Source organism: Astatotilapia calliptera, chromosome 8, assembly GCF_964374335.1.
Source record: "Astatotilapia calliptera chromosome 8, fAstCal68.1, whole genome shotgun sequence".
Taxonomy (NCBI): Eukaryota; Metazoa; Chordata; class Actinopteri; order Cichliformes; family Cichlidae; genus Astatotilapia; species Astatotilapia calliptera.
Window position 1 is genome coordinate 5,559,327 of NC_137429.1, and position 17,319 is coordinate 5,576,645.

The 17,319-nt window shown below is 41.4% G+C and overlaps 1 protein-coding gene across 1 annotated transcript in view; it reads left to right on the forward strand.

The window, feature by feature from the left end:
* The first annotated feature begins 3,217 nt into the window (after window positions 1-3,217).
* thrab (thyroid hormone receptor alpha b) overlaps window positions 3,218-17,319 on the forward strand; it is a 170,738-nt gene continuing 156,636 nt past the window's right edge. Inside the window, exon 1 of the mRNA XM_026178097.2 lies at window positions 3,218-4,556. The gene's annotated coding sequence lies outside the window, so the exon portion shown is untranslated. The remainder of the gene's footprint in view (window positions 4,557-17,319) is intronic.

Below are 17,319 nucleotides of genomic sequence, written 5' to 3' on the forward strand. Positions count from 1 at the left end.
AGGGAGGAAAGCGTAGGGGGAAAACATATAATTTTCCACATATGTGTATGCTGTATAGATTGCTAAATGCAAAATCACAGTGACAAATTGCACAAAGCCCAAGTGAAGCACTGCAAGTTATTTGTCTTTTTAACCGCAATAAGTGTCTCAAATACAATCCTGAGCTTTCCATCAATTTCTAGAAAGAAAAAAAGACTCTTTGCAGACATATTTGACTGTGCCATTTGGCATTTTTTTGGTTTCGTGGCTTCGGTAATGTTGATAAATGGTGAATCCAAATCCAAGTCTCGAATTTCCCAGATGCTCTCTATGCATTTCTCCACAGTCTGTGGTGGGAATAGATTCATATAGAAAGGCTATTATCCATCCAGCTGTCCATCTTCACCCTCATTCACGTATTCATCCATCCATTCTCCAGACCAGATGTCCTCATGGCATCTTCCCCCAGCTCCTTTACAGCCAAATCTCTGCATAGTGCATGTAATGCGCTCCTAGTGGATTCTGTAGTGGTTTTATGCCAGTGCAGGAAGAAGGGCTGACATTTGAAAAGCATGTCGCCAAAGGTTAAGTTTAGGTAGTGCAGTGTGTAATTAAAGTGCTTGATTGGACACTTGGAGAATTTAATATTCATCCTTGAAATTGATCTTGTTGTAAAGTAGTTGCTCATGAATAAACCCAGCACTGCATTTGTGTGTCAGTAGGTGGTTGTACTACTGGATGGATTGGCAAAAACTAAAACTGCTCTAAAGTTCACAGTTGATGCATTTCTCCACCATGCTGATCCCCCAGCTTCATTTCCACCAGCAGGTTGATTTTTGATCCAGAGTGAACGTGTCCTGCATCAACTGGCTGGAGCGTCATGCAATTTGGCACACGGTTGCTGTCCCTCAGTAATTGGCGTCCTTCGGCGTTATCACAGCAGCAGCTGAAACTGATGACATCTGAACTAAAAACTCCAGATGCAAGCCTGTAAATCACGCGCCTATTCAACACCCTCTTTAAAGCAGAACAGAGAGGAATACATCATCATTATTATTAACTAGTGTCTTTCTGTGAGCAGCCGGTGGTTATTTGGTTGTTGGCGCTTTATTTTACAGAACAGGCTCTTCCTGAAAATAGAAGAGGAAATGAAACAAAGCAGCAAATGACACTAGCGCGACGCCAAACAAGAAGTCTCATATTAGGGTTCACATTTTAAAGCCCTGTGTGGGAATGCAGACACACAAAAATCGTTCATGTGTGTGCTGCAGTGGCATTTGAACTTGAAATAAACCTTTATTCTTTACACATTTCCACTTCTGCAAACCCATGAAATGTAAATGCCACACATTCTGGGTGTTCAGTGTCAACAGAGTGTGTCACTCTCGGAGCTGACGACTGCCTGCATATTTGCGAGCAAGATTAGCTGGACAGAAATATCCGTATGGCTTTCAGGGGCTGTACATTCACCAAACACAGGATGTCTCTCAAGACTGGAGAGAGGAAGGAGAAAGCTTTTGAATCCCTGAAGCTTCACTTCATAAGATCTTCCGGCGCCATGCTCTTTTTAAGAAAAAAAAAGTTGGACTTTATTCTAAAAAAGATGTGATGGTATTATTTATATATATTTTTTGAAAAAAGAAAGCTTTTGCACTTTACCATTTGATGATAGAATCCTTGATGCCTTCGGGATCTCAGCGGGACGGCTTATTTGAAGCAATTGTGTTAATTTTGCTGCAAGAAAGAAGATTATGTTTTTCCAGCTGTTATTTTGATCAAAATAAGTGGTGTCTATTATCTCTCAAGTTTAATATTATATTTGATGATAACAAAGAATATTATCCGCTCTGTATCCACAGTTGTTGTTAGCTATTAAATAAGTGGAATGATGCACAAGAAAGCGAGAATGAGATTGTAGTGAGAAGAAAACACGTTTTATTAAATATGATGCGTAATCTAGGGGTGACAAACATACGGCTCGCAGACCAGAAATGGCACGGCAAGGGGTGCAGTCTTGCTGGTTGCCTTTCTAACATCCAGTGAGTTAAAAATAAGGAATATATAAGATGCACCATATATTAGAGCCAAATGTTAAAAAAACAACAGCATTTAGAGCGGTCTGAAGCCTGCTCTTTGTCTGATGTAGGTTTCTATCTGCGCCGCAGTGCTGCGTCTCCTTTGTTATATTTTTCACTTCCAGCGGGGCAAAGGCCTGAACTGCATGCAGGTCGCTTCAGCATCCCGACTCCTCTGCTATGAAGCCAGGCTGCTCTAATAGCCACAGTAAGCTGTTTAGCATCATCATCATCCTACTGAAATATATAAGCTTCCGTGAACAGGACATCATCTGGATGGAAGCATGTGTTCTTCTAAAACCTTTAATACCTTTATAGCACTGATGGTCCCTTTCCATATGTGAAAGCTGATAATTCCATAGGCACTAACGCATCCCCATACCATCAGAGACAGCAGGTTTCTGAACTTAACTCTGATTAGCCAGACAGTCGCCCTCCTTAAATTCAATTTAATTCAATTTTACTTATATAGCGTCAAATCACAACAGTCGCCTACAATAATACAACAGAGAAAAACCCAACAACCCCCTATGAGCAAGCACTTTGGCGACAGTGGGAAGGAAAAACTCCCCTTTAACAGGAAGAAACCTCCTGCAGAACCAGGCTCAGGGAGGGGCGGCCTTCTGCTGTGATTGGTTGGGGTGAGAGAAGGAAGACTGGACAAAAGACATGCTGTGGAAGAGAGACAGAGATTAATAACAAGTATGACTGAATGCAGAGAGGTCAAAATGAGCTTTGATCCAGAGAAGACGGCGGCGTTTTAGAATTATGTTGACATATGGCTTCTTCTTTGCATGATGGAGCTTTAACCTGAATTTGTTAATGGCACGGTGAACTTTCACACACAATGACTTCTGAAGTGTTCCTGAGCCCATACTGTGATTTCCATGACAGAATGATGCCTGTCTTTAATGCAGTGCCGCCTGAGGACCTAAACATCACATGCATCCAGTATTGATTTTCAGCTTTGTCCCTTGTGTACAGAGATTTCTCCAGATTCTTGGAATCATTTCATGGTGTTACGTACTGTAGATGATGAGACATTCAAAGTCTTTGCAATTTTACATTAAAGAAAATTATTCTGAGATTGTTGTAATGCGCATTTTTGCATATTGATGAACTAATTCCTAGCTTTACTCATGAAAAACTTCGCCTACTTAAGATGCACATTTTATGCTCACCTAAATAGTTGCAAAATGTTTCTCCAGCATTTTTTAGGACCATTTTTCGAGACCCTTTTTGCCCCTGTCCCTAATTTCCACATTTTTTGCTGGTGCTATCAAATTAAAAACAAGACAATATTTTCTTAGAATTGTAGATTATTTTATTTTATTTAGAAAAAGATTTTATTGGAGTAGGTTTGGACATATATGTTTAAAAGATATGATAATTGATTAGGCTAACAGATGAATCAATAAAATCGAGTGCTTTATTGAATAAAAATATTTCACTATCCACCTTTCTTTAAAAATCAACTGTAAAGGGATATTAATCAAACAAGACAATAAACTCGGAAGGATTATTAATTATTTTGGTGATTATTTCTAATCACTTCATGTGTAAAATGTCTGAAAAGCATGGGCATACATACCATATAGTCAGTTTACGTTTGATTTTTTCTAAAGAATTATTCAATAAATTGCTCAATTTTATTGATTCTTCAATAGACCTAATCAATTATATTAAAAAAATGCACGTCCAAACCGATTCCAATCAAAATATAGCTATTTGTGGAATCCTATTAATAAAATGTATCTGTATATATCTATATTAGTTATTTTATTATTAATATATATTATTATATTTCCCCGGCTCTTACATTGTTTCCTATTACGTCCATTCATGACATCTGAATGTTCATTGAGGTGAATGACTCCCAGATTCTCAGGGGGAGGGAGGGAAGGATGAGGAGGAAACGGGGATGGAGGGGGCCTCCGAGGGGGTGATGATGAAGTCAATAAATAAGGGCAAGTGAGGCGAGTCAAAGAAGAGGATTGCGCCGCATTTCACGCGACACGAACGTCCCGACATGTGTCCGTGTGTACAGTGCGTGCTTTACAGTGGAATTCCTGTAGAGAGCAGTAGATAGTTTTAATAAGTGCTTACACCGCCGAGCGCTGCCCTTACTGTACCGGGCATAAGCGGAGGGAGGAGCGAGCGTGTAGTATTTCTTTTTCGCTTCTTTCCCCCGATGTCGTTGCAGCCCATCCAAACGCTACTGGAAGGCAGCAAAAAGAGGAAACAAACGGCTTCAATCCGCGCTGAAGCTTTGCAGGAAGGAGCACTGGGGGTTGTTGTCCGAGCGGGGAGATAATTTGACGGTACGAGGAGCAGCAGCTTGGCCGAGGAATGCGCTCGGAGTGAGGGGACGGGGGAGCCATCCAGCGCTTCTCTACTGCTACACTTGTGCATGAACCCGGGGACTTTCTCACGCTTTATTTCCGCCCCGTATCCCAGCGGGAAGTTGTGTCCAAACCGCGTGGGGAGTAACTGAAGGTGAAGGTGAGTGTCGCGATCATGCCGAAACACGACGTTCACAGCGTGGTGGGCAGGCAGTTGTTTGGCGGCGCTAGCCTCAGTAGCCCGGGCTGGTTTGACAGATCGGATCAGCAGCGAAGGGTAACGCACGGAGTGGAGTCCAGCAGGGGCTGGGTAATCCTGCTCGTCACTCCGGCACCACCGTATCACTCCGGCTAGCAGTTGTCAGCATACCCAAAGTGATCGTCAGGGTACTGACAGCCTTTTTTTTTTTGTTTGCTTTTGTTGCGGTTAATTGTGGTGTGTGCAGCTTGGCATTTACGCCTGCTGCACACTGACGCGCACGGTCAAATCACGCATGCACACGTGCACACACGCATAGGGGCTGATAGCCTAACTGATAAAGATCAGTAGCTATGACAGGCTACACCTACAGTCCTAAAGGGAACCTCAAGCGGCGGTTACCTGACCCTAATTTGGTTTCCAACTTTTTCTTCCCTCGGATGTTGCAGAAGTTGCAGTGCTGTCTGTAATCTAGTATCAGTAAGAGCACTGCAGATCAATACTTATTATTACTATGACTTACGGCTCTAATAAATTAACTTTTATGTCAGGGGCGTTTCCAGGATTTTCTTTTTCTTTTTTTACAGTGGGGTGGTGAAGGGGAGGTCCACAGGAAGTCAGAATATTTGATCAGAAAGAGGGGAAAAAACTTTATTGTATTTTCAGGCTCCTGTGCAGCCCTGTGCACTAATGCAAGCAATATTAAATGAAAAGTAGTGTTGCACAAGAGTTTAAGCATCATTTTGTAGAGGGTGGGATTTAGACTCTTGAAGTAAAAGCTATGGCCATAATTTAGTAATAGTACTAAAGCTTATCATCAACACAAGTGTCTACAGTGAAAATAGTTATTATACAGATTGCACTTATTGAGTTATTAATGTGATTCACTGCAATCGTGCTGAGGCATATGATTCCACTTTCAATTCTGCTTTATCAATATCAATCTGCAAAAATAGCAACTGACTGTGCAAAGCTATAATGTATATGGTGGTTGAGCAAATCTACTGACTATATGCAACCGCTGGTTTTATCCATGCTCTCATTCATTGGTGGGAGGCCAGTAATGTGTCACTGATGGGGGGGTTGTGTCACTCTGTTTCCCTCTCATGGACACCACAGCCCTGCTCAGGTGATGCAGAAGTAAGATTTTAAAGCACTGGAAATGATCTTGCATTGCAAACAGTCCTATAGATCAAAACGAGTATGCACTTTTAAGTTTGCAAGATCCTATGTTTGCATGTATTTTGTGCATTTGTGTAAATATAGCTGGTTACATGATAGTCCCTGTAATCCTTACAGGCTAGCATTTAGGACCTTTTCTCTTCCTGCTTCTGTCTATGCACAAGTACACCAGTACAGCTCTGGTGATCGCTGTCGGATCTGATCACTTTATATTGCACATATCAGAGCATTGTTCCAGTTGATCAGCACATTAAAGCAATTGCAGCTGTTAAATGCGCTGTTATGCTGTGCATCCACTAATACAGTTTGTTTTAGATAAACAGCTGCAGAATAGAGTACAGTTCAATACAGCAGGGTGGTTAAAGCCAGCTTTGGCATGAATGCCAAACCAAATGCAAAGTGTTGCCAACTGAACTGCTTAATGATGCCAAGAAAAACCTTAATAATGCTTGTTAATATGCAGCAGCTTTGACTGACAGACGACAAGCAACACTGACACCTTCATCATCCCCACGAGGCATGTGAGAATCCCTGCTGAAAACAACCACTGTGCACAATTGCAGATCGTTAGTAAATGCAACTGGGATTGTTCCCTGTGCGCACTCGCAGCTGTTTGCGTGCAAAAGCAGTCATCACCACATTACAGCACTATAATAATGAAATCACTTAATGTAACCACTCTGCTTAACGCCTTTCCTGGGTCTGGATTCTTAGCGGCTTGTGCTGTGCTGATAGAAGGTGACAGTCTAAAAGCTGTAGGCTCTTGCAGTCGAATCCATCAAGCTTGCAACAGAAACACTTTCTCTGGCTCAGTGAAGCATTTATCAGTTAGCAGGCTATAAGGTTTTAAACATGCTAACCAGCTGCAAATCTTAACATGGAGAGGTTTTACATTTGGAAGCGCTTCAGAGATAGAGAGCAATTTGCACATCAAAAGGACCTGAAACCTAAAAGTGTATTAGTCATATTTTTGGACGAGGCTCTAAATGACCGTACAGTCTTGGGGTTTAATACAAAAGCAGTCTAAAAGTGTTACTTTATGTCAGATGAGGTGATATGACCCCAGATGGCTGCGATTCATTAATCATTAGCTATCAGTTTAAATCTCAGGGTTCTGTCCCTGGGTTGATTATTAGCCTTGGACAAATCCACCATTCGAGTGCAGCTGTGTTCTTTAGAGGTCCGTTTAGAGGCTGTGACTGTAAATGGACTGAAAATGAGGTGTGAGACAAATTTAAGTGATGTTTTTTTACACTCAAACTTTTATTAGTGTAAATGTATTTATTTTTTCTATGCAAAGAAGAAAAGCAAATAAGAAATCCTGGCTCTGCTTGTTGACTGAGTGTGTGATGTAACAGGGTTGCCTGAAAGATCACAAGGATGGTGGATCTGATCTTCTCTTCTCTTCTCTGGGGCTCCTTAAGGGGGCCAAGGGTGACCTTCAGTTTCTCCTGGCAGCAAGCACCCCAGCGGGCCTCTCTTTTTCAGACGCTCTTTCTTTTCGTCTTTCTTCCTGGCCTCCTTGCTCTTTTTCCTTTTCCTTATTCCTCCCCCCCATCATCTACTCCCATCCCCTCCCTTTTCCCCATGGTGGGGCAGCAGAGCTGAATGCTAAGAAACGTAGAGAGTTCACTTATATAACCTCGACTGTGCAGCTGATGTCCTGGTCTGTATCTGCTGTATAATGATGTCAGAGCTGTCTAGAGAGGCAGAGGGCATGCTGGGTAGGCCAATATGTCAAGAGCTATTCCTGAACCTAGTATGGTGAATGGGTTCAGTCCAAGTTTTCCTTCCTTTTTAACCTCCTAGAGTCCATTTGGACCTAAATTCCAGGTACTGAATATAGAATTGACAGTCTTTGTAAAGGGTCATAGATTTTATTGGATCATGGATTTTATTAGCACAGGTTGTCACAGTACTCATGCACTCTTTTCCCCATAAATGTACATTCTTGATTACCATAGGACATGTCAGTTATTCACTGGTCTTCACTGTCTCTTTGACTTTAGTTGCCCAACATCTGTGAGTTGACCCACAGAGTTTTTGCCTTCCACTAATTAAACCATGAATCTAAATCGTGAATGGATTTCATAGATGTTTTGAGCTTTATTCTGATGGGTTTTATCAGTAAAAACATCCTGTACAAGTGCTCATGATGTTTGATTCAGTTTGTATTTATTCAAGCGAAGAAATTGGCCTCTTTATGCACAAAGAGAGTGCTCAGATGACTAACCAAACATCCAGCATCTTTGACTGAGTGTGCCTATACATGATTATGCATACTAATTAATGAGTCCAAGCATGCAAGCAAACAAGAAATGATGTTAACCTGCATATTTAGATGGACTTTAGGGCTATTGGAGAGTTTGCCGGCCCTGTATAATGCTTGCAAATGTACAGGTTTGACGGTAGCTTGGAATGACATACAGAAAACTAGGGATTGCTCTTTCTTTGTGACAGTGCTGCAAAAATTCTATTATGGCACCAAAATACAGACTTCTACTTATTTCTGTCACTTATAATGAATTAGATTAATTAGATACCTAAACAAAACCTGTGCATTTACAATAAATGCTGTGAACCTGTTACCCTTTTACGAGCACTATCTCCCATTTATTTCTGTATAAAGGCAGTCTCTGCACCCCAAAAAGTAGCGTCATTGTTAAAACCTTTGTTTTTTAGGGCTTGATTTGCTAAAGCTGAATGGACATATTTATTTATCAGATTGTTAGAAATACAGTAAATTCACTTATTTACTGAACACACCCAGACTCGCTGCCTTTAATATAAGCGAACCAATTGTTCTTACATTCGTAGTCACTCCCAAAGGCTGTTGGCTCCTAAGCCCTCAAATGAGTGTAGATTTGGTCTCATTTTGTTTAGGGACACAGAAACCACAGTTTCCCTCCCTTTTACTGACTCAACATGTGACACAATTTTGATACACAGAACTATCAGTGTAGGATTGGTGTCCTCCTCAGTTACACTGTGTGCACATCTAGCTCACAGCCCAACACATTAGTGAGAAATGGCAACGCTAATACTAATATTAGTGATAGGTGAAAGTTATGCACCAAATACAAAAATGCATATGATGTTAGTATCAAATATGAAATTGCCAGAACAGTGGTAACATCCTTACTATTAATTACACGCATGTCCTTATAGTTTGGTAATTTCATTAGACTTAAACCCCCAAATAACAAAATGTGTTGAAAAATTGAATAATCCACTGTGAAGAAGAGTAACGCACAGAGTTTGTGTTCCAGAAATCAGTAAAGACCTGGATATTTTAATTACTGAATAATTGATTATTTTTAAATTGCTTGAATAACGCCAGACAAACCAGTTTAGCTCAGTTTACCAGTTTCTAAGCCCCAATATCTTCGTGTCATGTGGTTAAGTTCTTGCTGTACAACGCAGAAAAGTGCAAATATATTAGTTTTGACATTTTTGTCCTGATGTTTATCAAAAATGTATTCATATTATTTATTTCAATTACCAGACTGTTGGTTCGGCTGCAGTTTAATAGCAGGCCATCCTGCTGTAATGTTTTGGGCACACAGTAATGGTTCTAATGGAAAGTGGCAATTCAGACCTCATTAGCAGAGAAGAATGAGTCTAACCCTCCAGTGTGATGTCGTAGCTGGTTTGCGTGTTGCATTCAGAGGCCCGTGACGCTCCACCGCTGATAAGCATGCTGTGTTGGTGAGCAGGACAAGAGATTATCACTCTGCTCTGCACCAGTCTTCACACAAACCTCTGGGGGTCCTGCTGTCTTTTAGATACTGCAGCATCTCATCCCTCTAGCACACAAACACACTAGTAGATGTATTACATCAGATGTCAGCCAGCAGCGGGTACCGAGTTTGTGGTTTTCTTTTTTTTTTCGCCTTTTTCATAGTGTAGTATGTTTGGGCCCCTCCTTTTTGTCTTCTCTTTGTAGGTTAGGTTTCGTTTTAATGCGTAGTTGGGGTTTTTTTTTTCAGTTGTTTCTGTTAAGCAGTGGTTTCAATGCAGATGGTTACCAGAGGCTCCCCTGCTTTATCTTTTGTATTTCTCATTCCCATTGAACCGTCGCTGCTCTCTGCTGCCGCTCCTCTTTGCCAGCTTTTGCTTCACCACCTTCCAAATCACCGGGGAAAATAATAACTTGTAAAATGGCCTTTATTGGCCAGAAAGAGCTGCAAGAGTGTTTTACACAGCCGCCCTTCTTTCTTATTAACGCCAGTCAGCTTGGCTCTGCCGGGGTACGACTGGGGCCACTCACAACTAGCTTTTCATCAACGGGAATACTTGGCACCAAGGGCTGTGAGGTTTATTTCTGCCAGGGTGAAGCGTAGCACTTTACGAGGTGGAGTCCATCCGACGTTTGCTGGCACTGCTTCCTCTCTCTCTTGTCTCTCTGTGAGAGCCACCTAAGTTTATGCAGATTTGTTGACATGTTGAACAAGCAGTTCCCGTGACGCTAAAGTGGCTACTTACAAAAAAAAAGTTATAAAGATTCAGAGCTTAATCCAGACAGATTCCCTACATGGGCATCCAGGATTAAATGGGCAATAATGCTTTCATTATCTTCGCCCCTGGGGCAGAAGCTAATCGGCTCATAATCAGAGGTCCTTTGAGAACTCCTTGTGTGATTATAAGTTTGTATGTGAGTACAACAGCGGAGGACGCTGAAAATAAAAGTAATCAAAGATAACTGTAAGTTTACTCTAATAATACTCTTGATTAAACTTTTTCCTGCACAGAAATATTTGTGGTAGCTACTAAAGAGCTTTTAGCCAGAGCTTCAAGAACATCATCAGCACTGTAATTATGATCTGCTTTGATTAAGTAACACAGATTTGTTGCTTTTAGTGTGAGAGGAGCAGCTGGTACCTCAGACCTCAGGCACACAAGCCTGGAGACCAGTTGGCAAACCCCCTGGCAACCTCTGGTCGCTGGGATAAAAATGTGTACTCCGTAGCTGGTTGGTTGGTGAGTGGTTGCAGGCAACCAAAGCAGTTGCACAGAGGTTTTCTGTGCAGAGCATGCCTTTCGGTGACAAATTTTACCAAGCGACAGCATGCAAACTTCATCAAGCTGTGACCTGTTACCAGTGTGCTGTGCATCAGTCTCTTACATGTGTAGGAAAAAACCCCAACTGCTCATTTTAACCCCTGCTGATAGCTGTTTTAAATGCTGTCTTAGATTATTTCTAATGTCCTGGATGTATCCCTGTACTAAGGATGTGCCAGTTGTCAGTTTCTTTATAAATACTAATTTTCAAAATGTCGATTTACTGATAGGCAGCATCAAAACTGATGTTTTTTGTTTTTTAAATGTAAATATTTATTTTTACTTTGGTTTCTGTTTTTGCCAGTGAACCAGAGAAAGCTTCCTTAGGAAAAAAAAAAGTCCTTTGGCTCTTCGTCACACTATTTTTGCATGATTTGCTAGTGCATAATTGATATGACACAACAAATTAGTCACAGGCATCAGTCAATGTATTTATTTACCATCAGGCAAACAGCAGCCGCACCATCGTGACCAATATCAATATTAGACCAGTGTATCGGTTAATCCCTAAACTGTGCATATGACACGTGTAAAATATCAGAAAATAGTTCAAAATGCCTGTCAAAAATGAAACATTGCACCTTTGAAAAAGCTGTTGTGTAAAAAGAATGAAGATCACAATCACAGCTAAATACCTCGCAGCATATGGGAGCAGAGCGCAGCTGACAGGGCTACAAAGCAGTGGAGCCAAACGAACAAAATCTGCTGGAGTAATGAATAACTCTGAGCAAAGAGATGCTTATAACAAAAATCCACAATTACAATTTTGGCTCAGACCCAAGCCTTGATATGGATACTCTGTCCTGCCAGCATTTACTGTACATCACTCAGCATTTCATTAGCGCAGAAAAGAAAAAGCCATGAGTACAGGACAGTTTGACCTCCTTTATCCTATCAGTGTGTGTTTAACGTGTTTGCCTTGCTGCTGCTGCGCTGTATTGTTGAATAGAACTTAACCAGGATTACTTCTTTTGGGAAACCAGGATTTAATTTCTCTATGAAGCCAGTGCAGCTCGAATTCCGCTAAAACCCCCGGATTTAGGAGCTGAATGAATGGTCGGCCGTAGAAGCAGGAGTTTTATTGCTCCCTCTTTTTCCTAATCTGTCACGCTTGAGGAAATTTAGATGGACTCGTTCCAACACCTGATGGTTTGGCAAGATCTGAAACGCCACCTCTTAATCTTTGTAATTTTATTTATTTATTTTGTTTTGGAAGTGAGGATAAGGCCATTACTTATTCCGTGCAGTGCTGCAAAGTAGCTGCACTTACAGTTGGCCTTCGGGAGAATAGCATGCAGCTTTTCATTAGGGCCAAGGCTTTTCACTTTAGATGGTGTGGAAATAGAAGTGTAGTAATGAGGCCGTGCTTTGCTTGCTCTACAGCACCAGCCTTGCTCGTCGGGTGCTCGTACAGTCTCTACTAAAGTACCCATTTCAGTGTGACCACTAGCCATCTTCTAGATGTTTTCAACTGATTTTATTTTAGTGGGATATCACTCAACAATAAGAGTGTAAATTGTGCTTGCACAGAGGATGTTACAATTGCATTTTCAGTGCTTACATTTGCAGCTGTACTGCAGCACTTGCAGAAATAGAATAGAATACCCTTATCTGTCATTGTATGGGTATAAGGCAAAATTTGGAAGTGGAAGCTATAAACAATCGTCGTTAATTTCTGCAAATTTGAATATTAATTTAACAATGCTGAAAGTTCAACTGTTTAGCTCTATGCACACATCCTCCTTGCACGTTGCTTTAAAGTTGAAGGTTGGTTGACCCAAGACCTTTCAAGCTCTAGTTAGTTAACCCTTTTATATATATTTTTGTCATATATAATTCAGTGGTACCTATACATTATCTGCCACTAGCAGCCACTTCAAGGTTGAGATGACTTGCCCACTTTGTGCTGCTAAAAGTTATTTCGCTGACTTTTATTGTCACTTCTTGGTATCTGGCCACCACATCGCTGCTAATCCTCTCCTGTGTGGACTTCAGTTTGTCTCATAATGCTTCTGTGGTAGCTGCTTATCTGCTACTTCTGTCAAACTGTTTCAGCTTTACGTCACTGTTTTGGGTAGCTGTAACATCTTTGGTACCTGCTAACTAGTTTATATGCTCTGCCTCTTTGTGTCTGAGTTGCTGTGGTCCCTAAATACTTCCACTTTGCAATGATACCACTGGTAGTTGATCAAGAAATATCTAGGAGGGTCAAAAATTCACCAAATAGTGACATCCTATTATGGTGCCATACTCGCATTCGGTGAACTCTATAGAATGAAATAAGGCAGACTTTATGACTAGGTGCTTAAAGATGAAGAAACTTTGTGGCCCACGGCACAAGTACCACTTTGTACCACTAATCCATCTACTACTGTTAGTTACTGTTAACTAAAAGTCCAATCAGTTGTTGAAATTGTTATTTCTATTTTTCTGAATGAACCACTGATTCTGTATACACTCTGGTATCCCTGGTTGGGAATCAGTGTTGTGCAAACACTTCGAAGTAACATCTGCTAAGTATTTGTGAGATATTATTACGTATTTAAAAAAGGTTTAGGACTCTGTTTTTAAGACTTATCAAGATTTGAATCAGCTTAGTTATGGCAGGTTGCTCTCGTTTCACTACTTTTTAAAGCAACTGCTTCTTAAGCCAGAGAGTGACCTCTAGTTTGTCCATATGTGGGGTTTTCACAGTAGCAGTCCCAACTCCTGTCTGACTGATGCAAATATGAATGTGCATGCAAGATATTCCCCCGGGCTAAGGAACTAGACGTTGGTTTATGTTATGACTGTCTGTGAGGTTAAAAGATCACTTCAGAGTTTAGTTGAGCTCCTTTGAAGTGTGACCGACAGTTACCCACACTAGGCTCTCTGTTATTGCGTGCCGTGCACTTTTCTGTTTGAGGAAACTTTTTTTTTTTTCTGACATCACATTTCCAAACATTTCTGAAGACGTCATTTGTCCCCCCCCCTCCCCCCGATGGCCTTTTTCCCTCCTCCCGTCATGGCGAAGGCACCGCGTTTGACAGAAAGTGAAGCCGGCCACCGGCTGAGCGAGGTCAGCTCGAGCCCGAGTGTTTCTGTGAACATCGGTTTGTCAGCTGGCCTGTGATCGAATGATGATTGTGGAAATGGTCTGTCATTAAACACAGCTGCAGGTAGGCACACTGTGGCTTGTGGAGAGGCTTACTGTTAACAGGAAATGTCAATCACCTTTACAGAAATTTGTTGGTGGGTGCTATATCGGGAGCGGGGTTATTAGTCATCTCCTGTTGATTAATATCTCTCCTGCACGTTGGCACATTAGCACAGTTGTTTTTCACGCTTGCGTTTTCTGCTTTTTCAAGGAACAATAATAATAATGAGGGAGGATTATTGTAATTAGCTTGCACATTTTAAGAATGTGTTTCAAAACATTTGAATTTGTTATAAATACATATTCATATGAAGGCAATGGTTGTGAAAAACAGTGTGAGATCTGCCACTCGGTCCTGAAGGCTTAAAGTATTTTTCAGATGAGCACTTTAGAGGCTTGCTTCATGCTCGGAATATTTCTAAAACGAGGCGATGTGACCTTTGTGACCTTTTTTTTTTTTTTCCTTCATCCAAAGCAACCCTACAGGCTTCATTTGCTGATGCTCGCTGTCTGTATGGATTTAACCTTTTAAAGCTGTTATAGAAAACTCACGCTGTGCAGCCAAGCTGAGCAAAAAACCCCACATGCCGACTTTGATGCCCTTCTTTATAACGCAGGATTGTAAACTCGATATCCCAAGGTAACGTTTTACAGATAACCAATAAATAAAGCTAATAACGGCATTTTAATCAGCAAAGAAAATCTAGTAATTAGTTACAGGCCTATCTTTCCTGTCAGACACTGTGAAATGAGATGATTTTTAGAGCATGTAATTAAAAAAAGAATATAATTAATTTGTTTTTATATCAGGAATCAGGTTTGCCCATCAGTCTATGTTTTGAATGAGTCAAAGGTGTAAACTGAAATGCTCAAAGGGAAATTTGTTCTACTCCACGTGTGAAAATTGCAAATAATAAAGTAAAAGATAGAAGAGCCGGTCTTGTGCTTCCAGTCTTTCCTCAAAACTAAAAATCAATCCAGCGTATAGGAATGGTTGTTTTCGAGAAGGCTGCACTGCAAGGTCTTTCGGCCGATTAGGAGTATCCTGTAATTAAATTCGGAAAACTTCTTCAAGAATTACAGAAATTTGGAAGCAGTTTTAGATTTGAAAAACCCACCGAGGTCCCTCAGTCTACACACAGCCTTGCTAGCTTTGCTCAGTTGGAATTTGTGATTAATCCAGGGATCCGCGCAGCATTTTAACTAAGTCTATGCTTCAGGTTTTTTTAAATACCTCCAAGGATGGTTTAATCCACTAAAATATAGATGACAAAAGAGCCCAGCTGATACTGGCTTTCTGGGGTGGATGTCATTACTCATTGATTGCTGCAGTGGTGTTTTTGCTGACAGCACTCTCTCTCTGCTGTGCTTCACTGGGTGTGCGAACAGTGAGACTCGAGAAAGTCACAGAGAGCAGTGGCAGATAGTGTGAATGAAACTCACTCCTCTCACCCACGGCAGTCGTGGCAGATGGCTGCCCCTTTCTGAGCCTGGTTCTGCTGGAGGGAGCTTCCTGTTAAAAGGGAGTTTTTCCTTCCCACTGTCATCTAAGTGCTTGGTCATAAGGCGTCGTCTGATTGTTGGGGTTTCCCTGTATCATGGTAGGTTCTTTATCTTACAGCATTAAGCGCCTTGAGGCGATCATTTTACCTGTTTTCAAAGCCAGCCTTTGTTAGTTTTTTGGGTTGTTTTAGATGTGCACTCCTTCTGAGCTTATTGTGCACAAAACATTTGTGTATGTTGTACAGTCTGGTCATCCATGATGCTATTTTGCTACAGGTGCTGCAGAAAATGAAGGACTGTAAACAGTGGAGTCTGAATGTTGCCGAATAAACAATTTCACAAAATCATTTGCATTTTGGTCAACGTATACGTCTATATCGGTATATGTAGGCCAGTATTGGCTAGTGGTCTGTCTCTGCATGACAGGATTCGCACGAGAGTCAAGGAGTGCTTTTCATCTCTACCTGTTAATTTTGCTAGCCAAGCAGGGATGGAGAGCTACACACTGGGAGGTCCAGAGTGCAAAGTTAATGCCAAGCACCCTGAGGCAGTGCATGTGCATGTGTGTATGCGTTTGTACAAGAACCAAGAGACTTTTGGATCTGGCAGCCTCGTGCATTCCTCATCTGAATTGTTTCAACTGCAGCCAATCAACAAACGCTGGCACATAGCAGAGATCTGTGTAGTCCAAGTTCATTCAGTTTCTCACTTGTACTGAAAGTAACAGAATTTATGTGTGGGCATGTAGTGAGAGCTGTGTTATAAGTTAATGCGTGTACTCGGATGGTGCTAATAGTATGCGTGGGAATATGTGTGTGCTTGTGTAATTCTGATTCTTAGAGCACGGTGTTTCTGCACCGTCTCCATGTGTTTGATGCCGACGACAGGCTCATGTTTCCCTCAACATAACTGGCCTTGCTAGAAGGAAACTTAATAGGCAAAGTGTGAGGCAACCACTCTGTGATTAGTTTGCACTACCGCTTTGAAGTAGCCTTTGCCTGGCAGCGCTGGACACAGAAATTCTGGCAAGCTGCACGCAAGCATTGCACACTTGCACAGCTTCTCAGACAAACGATACGCATGCATGTACGTGCATGCTTTCAAACCAGCATGTAAAACCCGCACATGCATGTTCACAAACATGCAGACAGCTGTTCTTAGTTACGACGTCGTCAGCTTCAAATTTTATAAATCACTGCCCTTTAATGAACACATGTTCACATTCATTTGCCTTTACTACTGACGCTGGCCCTTTTTTATGTCTCATTTTTTTTATTATGGGTTAGCAATTCACCTCATTGATCAGTTCGTGTTTTAAACACTTGCATTTCATAATCGGCGCGTCGCTAGTTTGCACAGATTTGTGTATATACACAAAGGTGCATCCTTTTCATTTTTCCGCTGGCCGACCAGCTGCCTGTTTGTACAGCTCTGTCCAAACTGTCTCCAGTGAGCGGCTACTTCTGTGCCCAACAACAACTGTTCGGCTTTGTTTATTGCAAGATGACACTGGATGGCAAAAGCAGCTGCCAATAGCCCTGTATGACAGAAACAGCTTCTTGTTTAGGATTACTTTGACATGGGTACACTGTACCACTGCAAAATTCTCAAGCTGTGAATACTGTCCAGTCCTGAGCATGCATAAAACACATAAAACGCACCAGAGAAACATCAACAAGAGCAAACTGAAAGTACACTTGTAGCCCCATGCAGCACATGGATTTTAAGTAAAGCTGTTTTCAGGACTAAACTGATGATTGAAACAACGGATGAGGTGTGAAAATGAACTGTGAAAATAATCAAATGAGTCCACCGATGATTTATAGATTTGTTTTTAAGGTG